The sequence below is a fragment of the Anarhichas minor genome, unplaced genomic scaffold, assembly GCF_050575085.1.
Source record: "Anarhichas minor isolate MPS153535 unplaced genomic scaffold, ASM5057508v1 ptg000045l, whole genome shotgun sequence".
In the NCBI taxonomy this organism is placed as follows: Eukaryota; Metazoa; Chordata; class Actinopteri; order Perciformes; family Anarhichadidae; genus Anarhichas; species Anarhichas minor.
This window is the reverse complement of record NW_027466491.1, coordinates 6,071,900-6,088,088: the sequence shown is the minus strand read 5'-3', so window position 1 is coordinate 6,088,088 and position 16,189 is coordinate 6,071,900.

The window sequence follows — 16,189 nt, the reverse complement described above, 5'->3', positions numbered from 1 at the left end:
TCCCTGCTCCCCCGGCACCCCCCTTCATTTTCCAAGGTGTTGTCATTTAGGGAGATGATAGCGCTTTGGGATAGAGTCAGGGAGGCTGGCAGACGTACAGCAATGTGCTCGTCTTTTAATTTATGGAGACTCACACACCTACATTCATACTTTCTGTGCATCTGTATACATTCCCTCGTGTTGCACACTCATACACTCTGGAATTCTTCTCTTGAATTCTGTTTCCATGTTCCCTTTTTCTCCCTCTTTGTGCCCACACATACACTTACATGCACACTCCTAATGCACATACATTAATTCCCCTCAGACTTTTATCCTCATGCAGCAGTGCAGAACATTCATCTACATTGATCAAGGCAGTCTATCTGCACCTCTGTTCGTCCTTCCCCTCTCATGCTGCTTAATGAACTTGCTGGGGCTTAATGCAGCTGAACAGACCCCTATGCTCATACCAATGAGCCACTGCAGGCCCCTTCCCCATCAACTTTTGATGTAGTTACCCCCAGATATGCGCAGGCATACTCCTCCAGGCCGAGGATTGAGGGTCTTAAGGCGACGTGATTGCCAGACGGATTTAGAGCCTTTCATTAAGTCCACATCAACATTATTGGGACAGTTTAGCTCCGCTCAATTCTGCGGGATTCAGTAGACCTCCGTGGAGTGAATGCTCGATTGTGACTTAACTATTTTTTTTCCTCCACCTCTCTCTGCCTGATTGTTTCTGAAATGAGACAGATTGTGGGTTGCAGGTATGGATGGCACCTGCCTCCTGCCATCTGTGTTGCCGCCACAGACAAACGTGTGTACCTGTGTGCTTGCAAAGTATTCATGCAAAATGTGAAGACCAGTAGGGTTATATACATTTTGTGTCTATTTTCTATCGTTAAAAAATGTAATGTTGTTTGGGTTTTGGACTGTTGCTTGGGGGAAATTATCAACTTCAACATGTGACCTGCTCTGGGAATTTGTGTTTGGCATTTGACCTCCACCTACATCATTCATGCCAGCACGGGGCGATGTGTCTAACTGAGGACGTCGTGTTGGAAGGTGAATTAGGCCATAAACCTGTGACATAATTACAACACATCTCTATTGCTCCCAAGGCGATGGCAGTGTCCATTCACTCTCATTATGCAGTTGTCAGACCTCTTCATGAGTGGCGTTAACCAAGCATTTGTTATCGGTGAAGTATTGCAATTAGCCCTGTCCACCGCAAAGATATTGATGACTCATCCAGGTGGAGAGGGCTGTGCTCTTTCGTTACTCATCCACCTGCACTCGCAAAAAAACTGTACATGCGTGCGCCAAGACACAAATAACACACACAAAGCGTGCTGTCATTCTGTGGGCCGTAATTGCACTGGCTGATGGGTCTTCCTTTCTCCCACTGTCTGCCTCTCCATTTATATCACCCTCCAAGACCCAACGCATCCATCCGTCTCTGACCTCCCTCCTTACCGTCATCTACTCTGTCACTCTCCTCTCTCACGCAGTGTGCAATACGTGTATGGCAAATAAAATGTTCATGGAAGTATGTGTGTGTGTGCACATGGTGGGGTGGGGGAGTTAAAAGAGAGGGAGATTCATCCGGTTCCTTTTCTATTATCGCCTCATTACAAAAGTCTGGGCTTCTCTTGAGTGTACGGATGAACTGCGGGGAGTATTCCATTTGAAAATGGAACTAATGCCCCGATTCAGACTGCAAATTACTCTGCAGATTCTCATCACTGCTGCCTGGCTGCCAGACTTGAACCAGTGAACTCTGGCCTGTTGGACTAGTTCACATTCTTGTCTTGCTTCAAGATGCTCTGACATTTGGTACTTGCAGGAGAAAGTGGACAACCTACTTATAATGTCCCAGTGTAGTTGGGATACAACTGCATAGTTTAACGGAACAAGCTTTGTTGCAATTTTCTGATGCGGTCGGCCCTATTAAGATGATTTTTAGTGCAATATATGTTCAGTTATGTTTCTGTCCAAATGCATTCAGAGCTATGAGCCATTCACTTACTCACAAGTCGCATTGTTGGATAGACTATAATCGCATTATAGTCTTGATAGGTTTGCTGTCAATACAACATCAGGCAAATAGGGATTGTTGTCAGTATTGTGATGATTTGTATGTGAATGTATTTAGTCATTTATGTTGATGATGTTATGAACAGTATATTCTATTGGTTGCAGTTGTCAGCCAGATATTTCATGCCCTCTATTAGCTCTTTGCGTATTTATTTCCACCCTGTATCTATTCCATTCTCCAGTAAAGACCCAGTTTTTCCCCGAAGGGATCATTAGAGTTTAATCTAATCTCATCAAATACCGCCATTTAGAACCAAGGTATTTAGTCCCAAAGCATTTTGGGCTCATCACATGTTTTTCTATTGTAATAGGCCGTGTGGAATAAACACTGTGAACAAATTGCCGTCAAAGAAGAAAAAGCCCAATAAATAATCACGGATGGCAAATAGTGCTGCACATTTTCTCCTTAAACTTTAAGAATACAACCTTCCTCCATCTCAGGTGCGCTTGCTCACACCCAAAGTACCAGTTAGGTTTTGACACCGAGACTGCCTTCTTTGTTCATTTACACTCTCCGGTACAAGCAGCAGAAGGACCAGAACGTAGGAGGTGGAGTGGGAGAAATTCAAGGAATAGGCCAAAACTAAGACTGCGAGTTAAAGTGCACGGCTGCAAGAGAGAGCGAGAGGGAGATAGCTGCGAGATAAAGACAACTGAAAAGGGTTCTAGAGACGGACAGAGAGAGGAAGCGTAACGCTGCCAGAGTGGAGCAGAGATAAAGAAAGAGACAGACAGTGAGGGAGGCAGGAAAAATGGAGGGAAAAAGGGAGAGAGGGAGGGGCGAGGGGGAGCAACAGTGAAACTCTGGTTGGGTCAGAGACGTTTGACACAGGGGGGGGGGGGGGATTGCTGCGAGGAGTTAGCAAGTGATTTATAGGTAGGTGGCCGGGCGCTCACAGTCAAGAAGCCTTATTCATTCCTCCCCTAATTTAGCTCACCCCAGCCAGACGTGCTTAAGGTAATGGGCACAGCTAGCTGTCTGCAAGGCCACCGGCACCGGCTCAGCCGGGCGAGACCGCTGCATATCGAGGCAACCGGCGCAGAAATGAAACCCATATAAGAAATAAAAATACTCGTTTCAGGGTTGTTTCAAAATCAGAAGTGGCTGACAAATGTATAAACAATTCCACATAAATGTCATTTAAATGTACGAACGCTGTAAATCTCCCGCCACAGATCTTTAAAGGTATTCCGATGTGTATGTAGAATGTTTTGCGCAGTTGGGAGGTAACAGCTGGAAAGGAGAGAGAGAGAGTGATGAAGGAGAATGGCTCAGGTGAGAGCAAACTAATATGAAGAATGGGAGTTTAGATGGAGGAAGAAGAGGCAGAGGGAGTGATGGCAGGCAGGAGCGAGAGAGAAATTGAAGGCGGAGAGACAATCAGAGTTGGAGGAGGGTCATCATAGGAGGAAAAGGTATCGCTCAGAGATGAATGCAGTGTGAAAGGGATGCATGCACCGAGTAGAATGTCAGGGGCCTAACTCTGCAGCTGAGATCTCATAAGTGATGATTCTCTGGCTTTTTTTATTTGAGCCTTTCACTGTAGTTCTCTGCTTATCTCTTCACCTGATTGAAGAGGCTGGCAAAAGAAGTCCCACTGTTTTTCCTCTTTGTTCTCTCTGTTTTTCGCTTCTTGCTCTCCATTTGTCCTCTTGTTTGTTTGATTTGCTGCCTGCCAGAAGGAGAGACAATATTTTGGATGAGCCCAGCGCTGATAAATTGATGCCAGCGGCCGCCCTGTAGTGCAGACTCTTGTTCTGAGTGGCAGATCATTTTGTGCCACAGAGAGAGAGTGTGTGTGCGTGTGCATGTGTGTGTTTGTGTGTGTGTGAGAGAGAGACAGAGATGTTGGCTGTCTGTCTGTCCTTGCTTGTAGCATCTGTGATTGCAACAGCGAGCCATTTGCATCGATCCATTCCGGAGAAAGTCTGGCATCTGGGTGGTTATGTCGTCCAAATACGGCTGGGGAGACAGACCACATATGTTATACAGGCGTAGTGTTCGTAAACTGCAACACACGCACATTTTTTATGTCCCTTTTATGACAAAAACTTTCCTAAAACCAATTAATTCTTTTGATATTCGTATGAACCCAGCAGGGTGTTTTTTTCTTGGTGCGGTGGGAGACAATAATGGATCTGCAATTTAGGGCTCGCAGTCGGAGAGGAAGCTTGGTATTTCGATTAATTTGATTCCAGAAGGCCAGAACAATACCACTGGCTGAATATTATTTATTGCGCAGGAGTGCTCATTATACAGATTCTCAAGTCTTTTCACAACACTGGAGCCGCCGCCAAATTTGCACCTCCATTGTCTTCTTAATTATGATTTAACACAATTAACAACTAGAGATTGCATTAACAGGGTGCCACAGTGTAGAAACATTATTGAGCTTAATCATTTGTAGCTTTGTGTGATTCATATTTCACAATGTCTGACTTACACATTTGATAAAGCATGTGTGAAGACATATTTAAGTATTAATGAATTTGGATGCATTTTTAATTTGTGGATATCTTGTAAATTGCCTTGCAGACGTTTGTGTGAGGTCAGAAAAGATGGAGTTTGTATGTTAAGTCCAAATGTGTTCTTTTCAAATTTTTGTGACTGATAGATGAATACTATGAAATGTATTAAACTTGATGAAAAAAAACATCTCTGACTCAAATTGTCAGCTATGTAAGCAGTGCTCTTAAAGGAAGACTGTAAAAGAGACATTTTCATTGTCTTGAAAACCTGGCAGTTTCTTGAAGGGCTTCCTGCCTCTGTGTCATGCATTATTAAAAGCACATCTCACTGAATCTCATCCCTTAGGGTCCACTTATAAAGCTCCATGTCTTTAAGTATAACCAAGGAAGCCATCAAAAAATGTCGGGTTAACTTTTACAACCTGACTCAAAAATGACTTTTTAGGAACTCAATTCCCAATTTTTACAATATGATCTTGTTAAAGTAGGACTAGCAGGTGTGAGAGATTATTATTATTAGCAAAAATAAAGTTTATCATTGTAGGAGACTGTCTGAGTGAAAGGGGAAATGTTCTTCTCTGTTTATTGTATGTGAGAGATGAGATCTTCTTTGTTGTCCCAGTGCAGGACCAAGGTCTCCTGACCGTTCAGTTAATGTACTCTCCAATTTTCACATTATTTTGCTCGCTAGAATGACTTTAATGGGTTCCTGAGAGAGACGGGATAACAACAGAGATGAAGGGCAAGGTAATTATAAAGAGTTGAATCACAGGATTGAACCTAGAAATACGTTACAGATATAACTTAACATTTTTGATGTGACAGTACTTCAGTAGAGACCATTGTAAAGCTACTCTGCAATTATTGGTTGTGCTTCAACCATCCCCCCCCCCCCCCCAAAGGTTCTCCGGATTAACCGCAAAATGTTTTGTTTGTACATGCACTCTAGAATGACACACAAGCATGCTCTGATCTGTCCCTACCTGCAGGGACAACATGCGTTTGTGTCTTCCAAAACTGTTGCCAAACAAATCGCTGTCAAACAATCGGTTTTATGCTGTGTCACCACTATGGCGAAGGTGTGGTTGGGTTTAGCTTTAGGAAAACATACAAGTCTGGGCTGAAATTAGGGACTTTTGTCGCCAATAGTGATCATACTTTCAAAAAGACAACGCCGATTGCCGGTTCCAAACCGGAAACGCACACAGGTCTCCGGTGTTGCAGTCCAGTGTTGTGTTGACACGTTCACTGCAACCTCCTCCCATGCGGACGTTGTCTCTTAATCACATCCCCTCAGGGTATTGTTACTTTTCAGGGCACTTGCTGAAACAACTGATACTGTGGATCTTCTTGGGAAGACAGTGTCAGCATCCCTAAAGTTCACTTTGTTCAAACCGTGTATTGGCTTACTGGTTTACTGCCTGGACTGAACCACTGGAGTATCTGCCTTTGTCAGTCACAAACTGCTGCACAATAAAATCCATTGCAACAAAGGACCTGAGGCAATGTTCATTAAGTCAATCACTTCAGAGCAATAAGGATAGGAAGGTGTTCTCAAGCTTCACACTGTTTTGTAAGTGCTCGGGGAAGGAGCTGAAGTTCTTGTTTCTGTCGCATTGCTTTTGATAGTTTCAAATCTCAGACATTCTTGAGTGCTCGGAGTGAGACATTGACAGATTTTGTCTCAATAAGCTGTAGGAAAAAAAAAAAAGAGATCATCAAAAAAAATCATTGTTAAAGTAGTATTCAGAGTATGAAAAGCAGCACCATTCCTCTGTCACACACGTTTTTATCCAAAAATGGTGTCATGTTGAGTCCACGAGTGCTGGTTTTCACACCTCATGTAGATGGTGCACACATGCCTCCGTCCACACTCAGCGTCTCGTCTCCTCATCCCTCTCTGTGTGTGTGTGTGTGTGTGTGTGTGTGAGTGAGTGAAGACGTACCTCAAAGTCACGTCTGCAGGCCATCTCCCGCTAAATGGCGGCGTTATGAGGCTGCTGTGTCCGGGCATCGTGAATTGGTGTGAAACCACCTGGGAAGAGATGTCAAGACAGCAATCCATGTTGGTGTCAGTGGTGTTGTAGCATCTCTCTTCTGTTCAGGAGTGGCTCTTCCATTTTGGCATAGATGGCCTCCTTTGTTCCTTCAAACCATCTTTTTCTTTGTTGCTTTTGACGATGTGTATTACCTTTCAAAGGGTTGAGTTGATGTTGGTACTGGCGAGACCATTGAAGGTTATTGTAAGGGGATGTATTGCCTTTATTATAGCAGCTGAAGAATGACAGGAAATGTTGTAGAGAGGGGTTGACAGGGAATTCTTTCCACTAAGACACAGTACAGTAACTGCAGTATTTCTGCTTTTCCCTATTCGTTGTCATGCCAGTCTGCCTCTCTCTGGATACCCCCATAAGCGCACACGCAAGCGTTTAGTATCACTGGATTGAAAACAAAAAAGCTTTTATGTAGCCAATATTTAATGCATATATGATCTGTGTCTATGCCCATCAAATGTAAGCCGAGCTCATATCTCATCTGGAGAGTGATCGCTGTTGACATATTTCCTTAGCTATGAATAAATCCTTTCAAGCGTCGCCCATTGCCCATTCTAATCGGCATCTATACTTATAATAATACATAATACATTCTCTTCACTCAAATGACAGTTTGTAATATTCTGGAATGATATTAATATATAATATTTCCCTTCGAGGTGACCATTGTTTGTTCAACACTGGCAAACAATTGGCATGTCATCGAAGTGTCAGACTACTCCGTAGCCTCGTATCTCTCAGCGTGGGTTTCACCAATTGTTTCTAAATTAGTTTTTTTTTTTTTATATCTCATCTTTTTCCTCTGATATATTATTTGAAGAAAAGCTTTTGTTGTGAGGAACAAAAAAAACAAAACAATGTTGAGTAAGCTTTTGCAATGACGGCGCAAGGAATTTGAGATGTGATTTTGTTAATGAAACACTTTAGAGTAAAGGATGATTAGCGAGCACCCTGCGGAGAAAAAGCTGACAAACTAGACAAAAGCAAAGATGCATTAGGTTTATATCCAGACAAGTCGGCTGAGAAGCTTTTGTGTTTTTCTGCTTCATTATGAGAGACTCATTTTCTGTACTGCCGGGAAAGAGAGAGACTTGATGCTGAGGGGGCCTTGTTTGATAGTGAGCCATGAAGTCATTTCAAAACTTTATTTTTTTTTTTTTTTGCCTTCGCATCATTACCACAGGAAGACGAGGGAAGCAAAGTGTGATAGCAGAACAGGAGGAGGAAACTGAATAAGACTATGGATATGGATATCATAGACTTTAGGGTCATTTCGCTTCCTCAACAGACGGAGGACAATGTCACCTTTTCAAGAAAGTAAAAAGTCACGGTTTCCCGCTAAAAACATGTATATGCTACAGAGTGTTGGTGATGCTTACTTAGTTACAATGAATGTGCCCCAAGAATAGCTTTTATTCAGCATGTTTAGAAGTAAACTAACAATCAAGTTTGAATCTTAAAGATATGTTTCTGCTTTTACTGACAGGTCAGTCTTCTCACTTTTAACAAGCGCACAATTCGACAATGCTAATTTACATAATCATATCATTTACATCCTGGCTTGCATACACTGGCTTATTTTTAGCCATAGCATCTCCTCTCATCCTCTTCTCCACATTTTAGATGAGCAAGGGAAAAGCATTTCTCTGTATAAGCAGCTCTTTGTGGGTCATAGATGAGAAGTGATTGCGGCCAATTAAACAAGACATGATTCCAGGATTATTGCTTCTTCTATGCAAAACTGTTGAACATAACCATAAAAAAGATGTGACTAGAGAAATGGAGCAACGGAGACCGTTTCAGGTCTGGCTGAGTCGACGCTCCACATTTCGGAAGAAGTGATACAGTTTAATTAATTTGATTAATCTCATTACATTTTTACCTTAAGGGCTCTCTATCAGCTGGCCGCAAAACTGACTCCGACATCAGACTTATCAGGTGTGTCATTAGCGAGATCCTTTTGGAGGGAAATTATTAATCAGGGAAACATTACAAGAAAAGGGCACAGATGAAGATGTGTGTGTGAGCACGAGATTGGGGACAGAGCATCTTAAATACTTTGCTGCTGGAATAATCGTAAACATGCCCGTGGTCTACCACCGCTGAGGGTTGAGTGGGGCCGCGTTGCACCATGTCCTATTTCAAGCCACATAGCGAGTATTGTTATTGTTATCATCACAGCCCTGGCATCCTTCACAACCCAAGGGGCTCCCATTGTGTCACAGGTACACAGCACATTCCATTACCTCCCTCAGCGCTGGCACAAACACACCATCCGTGTTTCCCCATAGAGCACGCTGGCGCTGCGTTAGCCCGCCTGAGTGTAACCTAGCCGGCCCGCTATCGCTCGTCTCATCCGTTACACTCCGCTCCCATTCAATCAGAGCCACGCGCCTCGGAGGAGCTGCAGATAAAAATTCTCATTATCTTAGCTCACAGAATTAAAGGGACCAGGACTGAGGGGGGGGGGGCACGCACATGCATACAAACACATGCACTCACAATCCGAAGAAGGCAAATCTCACACAAAGAAGTACAGTAGACTGTTATCTCACTCCTGCACACACACACACACACACATGCTTCACACAGGGACTTCTAACTCATGCTGAGTCTCTTATCTAATTTGTGCACCAAGGGAGGCTTTATTGCAGCAGCAGTTTGTTTCCATCTCAATTCTCTCTCTCTTAAGGAAAGTCTGCTTCAAATAGATTGTTACAAAGATCTCTGCAGTGGTGTACTTGCAGGCTGTTTGTGTTCCTCTCCCTGTGTGTATTTGTGTGCAACACCATTATCTTAACTTTCACTGTGACACTGTAGTGTGCTGTGAGCAAGTAATTTTGTGCTCCCTATCACCACCGATAAAACTATGCGGTTGCCAAAGTCTGCGAGACAGCGCGCGTGTGTGTGTGTGTGTGTGTGTACGCTTGTAAAGTGTGTGTCAATGAAATCCAGCCAACTTTTTTTTTCTTCACTTTCTATGTGTCAGAGTATCTCTGTGAGGGGAAAGTTAGTGATTTGTGATATTGTGTGTGCACAGATGTCTCACATCGCGTCAGTGTTTATGCAACTAAATATCCGTATCAGTATCCGGAGCCTGTGTGTGACCCACAGAGCGAGCGCGAGTTCCACGTGTGTGCAAGTGTATCGTGTGTGAGTGAACGTCGCCAGGGGAAATTTCTTCAGCACATGGAAGCCCCATTGTTTATTCATGCTTTCTAAATTGAAGTGTGCATCCCTGTATTCTCCAGGCTGTGCTCTCTTGTGTATAACAGACAGTGAAGGAGAGAGAGAGAGAGAGAGAGAGAGAGAGAGAGAGAGAGAGAGAGAGAGAGAGAGAGAGAGAGAGAGAGAGAGAGAGAGAGAGAGAGAGAGGCAAAAGCGGGGAAGAGATACAGAGCCCTCTTGAATCAGATTTCCTTTCTTAAAGGCCTACTCCAGTAACTGCTATTCAATAGAGAAGAAGATAATGAGAGTCATTTGTCCATATTAGAGGTGATTCTGAGAAGTTCTTTCTACTTCAAATAAGAATCCAATCCAGGCTCAAATTTAGAGCTGCTGCTCCATATTTTTTTCTAAGTCCTCTATAGCCAGCAGGTATTGGATTGACACATACCTCAACAGCAATCTGAAATGGATTGCGCATCGGATTGCTTTCTCTCATTCCCTCTTCCCAGAATGTTACTGATATGGATTGTTTCCATTTACAATGGCATCGATGCATCGCCTCCCTTCCGTCATCTCTGAATTGTCAATATTCGTGCTGCGCCAAGCCCTTGATTTCAAGCCGGGCTTTTTTTTCCTCCACTTGAATGTTCAATCATTTGATGACGGCCGCACTCATCAGTGGTTCAGCGACAGAGCTTTCAGGAGGTGTTAAGTGATGAAAGTGTTCATCGGGATACCATAATATGATTAGGGTTATAAACGTCTTTTGGTGCGACAGAGGAGCAGACTCGTCTCGTTCGCTGTGCCGAATGCAAATCGAGGGCTTATGATGAATGCCTTTGTTACCGCAGCTGACGTGTGAATTGAATAAATCAGCAATCAGCATCAGCGTAATTTAAAAGCATTGCTTTCACTTGGGGGATACCGAGGGCTCTAAAATATTTGTACCACACTATAAACTGAAGGCACAGCAAGGACAAATGGCTCCTTTTGGCAAGGCAGCCTCAAATCCTCCTCACATCCTCCCGGTCTTCTATTCATTAAAACAGAAGTAGGTCACCTACAAAATGGCCGCCACTTGGCCACCCTCTCCGTCCCCCATCCTGTCAACATATGCTTCTCTTTGCCTCGGCCAACAAGAGCCTCCTGAATAATACACTCAAACAAAGCACCCTAAAGATCGACACGCAGGACATTTATTTGCCCATATTTGGGGCTCTATTCAATATGCATTTCTTGGTCAATTTATCTTTGCGCCGCCTTTAATTACCTGTCCTAATTGGATCCCTGTAAGAGTGGCGGGATGTCTTCACTAATGTCTACTTTAGAGCCGCGGGATAATTACACAGCCCTTTGCAGAGATGCCTTTCAAAAGTAAGAGACGCGGGGGAGGCGAGGGGTGTACAACGGCGACCGCTCCTCTTTTTTTTTTTTTGGTCCTCATAATTTGCATTGTCCAATTTACCGAGCGTAGCTTTTAATTAGGTTATTCATGTTGCCATTGTTTAGTTCTACGGTGCGAGTGCACTTGTGCATTTCTGTGTGAATTTGTAAGTCCATCGTTGTGTGTATGAGCAGCACCGGCATTTGCTTGTGTTTGTAAGTATTCCTGTTGTATATTTATATGTGCGAGTGTGTATGTGCGCTATTGAGGATCTCCTGTTGAAAGAGCCTTTCTCAGTTCTCCTCAAGCAGTAACCTAAATTCTGACTCCAACTAGCACAAACATGACACACAGGCCCTCATGTTTATTTATTAATTTTCGTTTTTGTTGATATTCACCTTTTGAACCCATGTTCATGCTCCTCTGTCATAAACCGCCCACACGTGGAAAACTGCAAAGACATGCTCAGAAGAACCGTGCAGTTATATTATTTGGACTTTATTTCTCATTCCTCACATGCAATGTGTCTTATTTATGAGCCCACACTCCACATGTAAATCTGATATAAACAGTCTTCAAATTTGACACTTTGAAGATGTATTAAAAGTAAAACATTGTGGTCCATGAAGACAGACCACCCCAGAGTGAAGTGTGCAGCACGGCAGCAGGGCTATGGTATGGTATGCAGGAAGACAGAGGCAGGCTGCTCTCCTCCTGACACATTTTGGTTTCTGTCACAAATCCCCTTGCCGGTGCGATCAGACCATGACAGGCCTGACCTCTGTCCAACTGCTCTTCCCACTGGCAGGCTGACTGACTGACAACCCGCCCTCTCACCCCCTGAAACTTACTTTACCTTTGTTTATTTACACTAGCACACAGCCAGTAACACGCCAGGTGTGTTTCCATCAATGCATATGAATATAGTGTCTAATTTATGCATTAGATTGAATGCAAATAAGGCATAGTGAGTCTTCAAATATATGAAAAAAAAGCCTGCTTGACCTGCACGGAAATATTTGCACCTACAGTAATACAAAATCAGGCATAAGAATGTTGCGCTGTTTCAATGCAAGTCATTTCTCTTTGAGTCTTACCCTTGAAAAAGCATCTCAGCTGCTTACGCATACTGTAATCATCCTGCCCTCTCTGCATACAGTATCTACATTAACGCAGATATTTAACGTAAACAGCCAGCCTGCAGACAGGTGCCATGTTTGTCCCGGAGCATAAATATGTATAAGACGCTGTTGCAGCACTCAAACAATTAGCATAAAAGATGATGGCCGTGTAACGTAAGCATGATTTGCAATGCAGGGGGAGTATATGAAGGTTGCGGGCCTCATCCCTCCTCAGCGCGCTCAACCGCACTCTCACATTCTCCTACGTTCTGCTTTCCTTCCCTCTCCCTTGTCCACTGTCGCTCCCTCTTTCTCCCTTCCTCGCTAACCTGACGAAACAGATTGACAGGATATTTAGCCTTGATATGCTTTGTCTCGTTTCCAATGTGCTACACCTTGCACTGTCATGACTCTCTCCTGGATAGTTGTGGGAGAAGGGAGTGTTTTTTTTTTTTGTTTGTTTTTTTTTCTCTCTAAACAAATCTGGAAGGAAGTGGTTTATAAATAAGGAGAAGTCAAGAGGATCACTTGCAGTGTTCAACGGGGCCGCTGGCGGGACAGCTGGTAATTCACAATAGATTGGTGTGCTGAAGAAAGCCAGCTGCCCTGCAGGGGATGGGGAAATGTGCGTGAGAAAGAGTGAATGGGAAAGCGCGTGTACACCTTTTATGTATGCATGTAAGTGTGCGTCTGCGGAGCTGACCAAAAGTCCTCACAGTCCTCCAGGGAAAGCGGCTAATCCGAGCGAGTATCGGGAGTGGATGCACACTGAGTTGGAAGTGTGTGAGCGTCTCAGTTTGCTGGGGTTTGATTTCTACTTCAGATGTATTGATTCTGTCAGTGCTCCAGAGGCATGCAGGGGCTTGCTAGGATCACACCTCAGCTTTACAGAACATTGGGCAACTGTGAAGCTCCCTGTTGAATGTATACACACAAATACCAATATACGTACATGTCGCGCTCTTGAAATGACTCGCACACTTTTTCACCCCAACCACAAACAAACAACTAAAGGAAAGACGAGATTATTAAATATATGTGATCGCAAGAGATGAGTATCTTTTGATGCCTCCGCACCAGCGACACCCGTGGCCAGATTCCACACAAATATCTATTAGGATAAAATGATGAAGTGATGACATTTTAGATAAACATGGATGTAAACTGCAACATGGCTGTTTGCTGGAGGCATAAAACGGTAAGGCTGTAATTCTAGTTTATTCTAATGTCCTTATCCCGCTACTCTTTATTATCATATTATATTTCCTATAATTATATAAAATATTACAATAAATGAGTACTTTCATTTTTGATACATTACGTACATTTTGCTTTTACTTATGTAGAATTTTGAATTCAGGACTGTAATTAATTACAAGAAAGAATAGTCTCTCTTTCTTTTTCTTATCAACATTCAAAGATGCAACATCGATTCATTCTAATGTTCTAGAACATGATTTGGATGCAGTGCGTTTGCAATAACAACAAATGTTATCGCTATTTTTCCCTCCCATCCTGACACAGGAAATCATTTGTCAGTGAGAAAATATGTCGAATCATTGTCTCCTTTTGGATCGTGGCCAGAAGGTTTTCCATGGTTCTCCTCAGCAGCAGATGAGCTCCCAGTGGGAAACTAATTTAGTGCTCACACCGTACGTAGACAGGCTCCCACCAGGCTGTCTTTATTATCGGGTGTATTTTCTCTCCCTCGCTCACTCTCTCTTCTCTTCAAATGCTTCGGCAGTCTCCAATCTGCCTCTTTCATTCTTCTCTTGCTTTTTGTCTTCTTTTGCAACTGTTCTCGTCACGGTGTGTTGCATTCATCGTGCTTTTTCAAAGCTATACTTATCAACACTCTTTTTCTCCTTTTTGTCAAACCACAGTATTTATGTCTTACTTCACTTATCTCGTCCCTTCTTTACATCTCTCTTCATCTCTCTGCTTCTTATTTTTCCATCCCGCAGTAGCTCCACCCACCATCTCTCTCCCCATTCCTCTCACTTACTCAGTAAGCAGCTTGGGTTTTTAAACTCTAGGTTATGGCAATAGCACACTGCCCATCTGTCACGGCAGAGAGTTGCCATGAAATGGCCAACTCCTCAGCATCGCTGTGTGATCTTCTTATGTGCTGTGAGCATGGCACTCGCCCATCTCCCTTTGGGAAGAGTGAAAAAAGAAAGAAATGTCCCCTCCTCACCCTGTAAGGCAAAGAGAGACTGTCAGATTTCGACTGAGCAGTGAAGGGATGGGCTTTCTCATCCTCTCAGACTCGTACTAGAGGGCACAGCTTAAGGGGAGCATGTGGCCCACGGTTATGGAATTATAAAAAAGACGCCCAGCACATCAGGTTAAGTCTTTGACAGAGGATTGTGGGTAAACCGGAAGTGTCCTTTTCCCACAACAAAAACCTAGTTTAATTTCCTAGCTGGCAGGCAAACTGAATAAACGGAACTGTAAACCATGAAGAACTGCACCCGTACATAAATCATTTCAAAGCACACCCAGATACACATTCAAACACAAAGACCCATCTCAATGTACGATGTGTCAAGTCTCACTGCAGATAAACTGCTGGGTTTGTCCCTGTGCGAAGAAATATTTCTGTTTACGTATCCAACAACACACGATTACCCTCTCATGCTTGACCGCAATGAATTGAAGTGCATGTGGATAAAATTATCCGGAAACAAAGTTAGTGCCCAAATTTTTCTCCATTGGTACAAACGTGATTCACAGCTGGAATTCTGCACCATTTAGCTGAGATGATTATTCGGTTCCTACTTGCTTTCGTTCACTTTGAGCGGGCACCCGGGGAAGAAAAAAAATCAGGTTTGTTTGATCGAAGAAGGAGGTGGAAATTGGTAAGAGTGAATTGCATGAAGTCAGAATGATCGGCAATGAGTCAAGACAATTGCCTCTTGGAGGCGGGGAGGCTTCCCTGAGTTCAAAGTTGGCATGTTTGCAAGGTCGCTTTCCATTTTCCATCTCTGTAACCGGTGGCTTATTCAAGGAGCCTAATCGAGTGTAAATTGTTTGTCCAGAGAAATTGGATATAAACACATTCAGTAAACTCTGAATCATGTTCAAATTACATTACATGCAGTAGTTTAGAGAGCTGGCTAACATGGAACGCTGATAATGTGGCTTCTGCAAAATTGCCACTTTGCTTTAGTATACTAGCAGCAGACAAATATCCACATTCTTTAATAAATTTATTCAAGCTGATATTTACACAAGGTCAATAGCATTCCAGCTCCATACTTTGGATGCCATTGACCTTTACATCAGTTTAAACTCTACATTGAATTTTATCACCAGGTACATTGCAAATATGCCCTGGAGATGCAGTCTTCATCTGTTAGCTGCTCCATAATTTATAATACTTGTCTTGCCGTGAACTGTGGCTGCATCTGGTGTGTAATCTAGGGAGGATCGATGTCTGACAGCTGACGTTGGGACAGAATACCTGTCCTGTCTACCCCTCAGAGGTCCGGTGGGAAATACGGAGGAGACATTTTGAAACGGCAAATAAAATTTGTTGGCACCTTAATCAAAATGTCAGCTTGTTCCTCTCTGCCCTTCTATCCCTCCCTCCAACTCTCTGCAATAAAATTCTCTGCAGTAAAGCTTGGCATACTGTAAGTGATGCTTAGCTTGTGCACCTGTGTGTTAGACACACTTCTGGCAGAAGTGTGCCTTTTATATGTTACAAGCATGCAGCTTAGAGAGGCATGAGAGCTGAAGGCACCACTCAAGGGCAGATGTATGCTTAAAGTATGGTGCCAGGCTATCAGCTTTAAAGAGGATAGTTCTACGTCAGACATGCAGTACAAACCTTGAGCAAATGCAGGGCCAGGAAGACACACTTCTCTGTGCTGTCTTACATTTTGGAAAGGAAAGAAAATATAACGAGG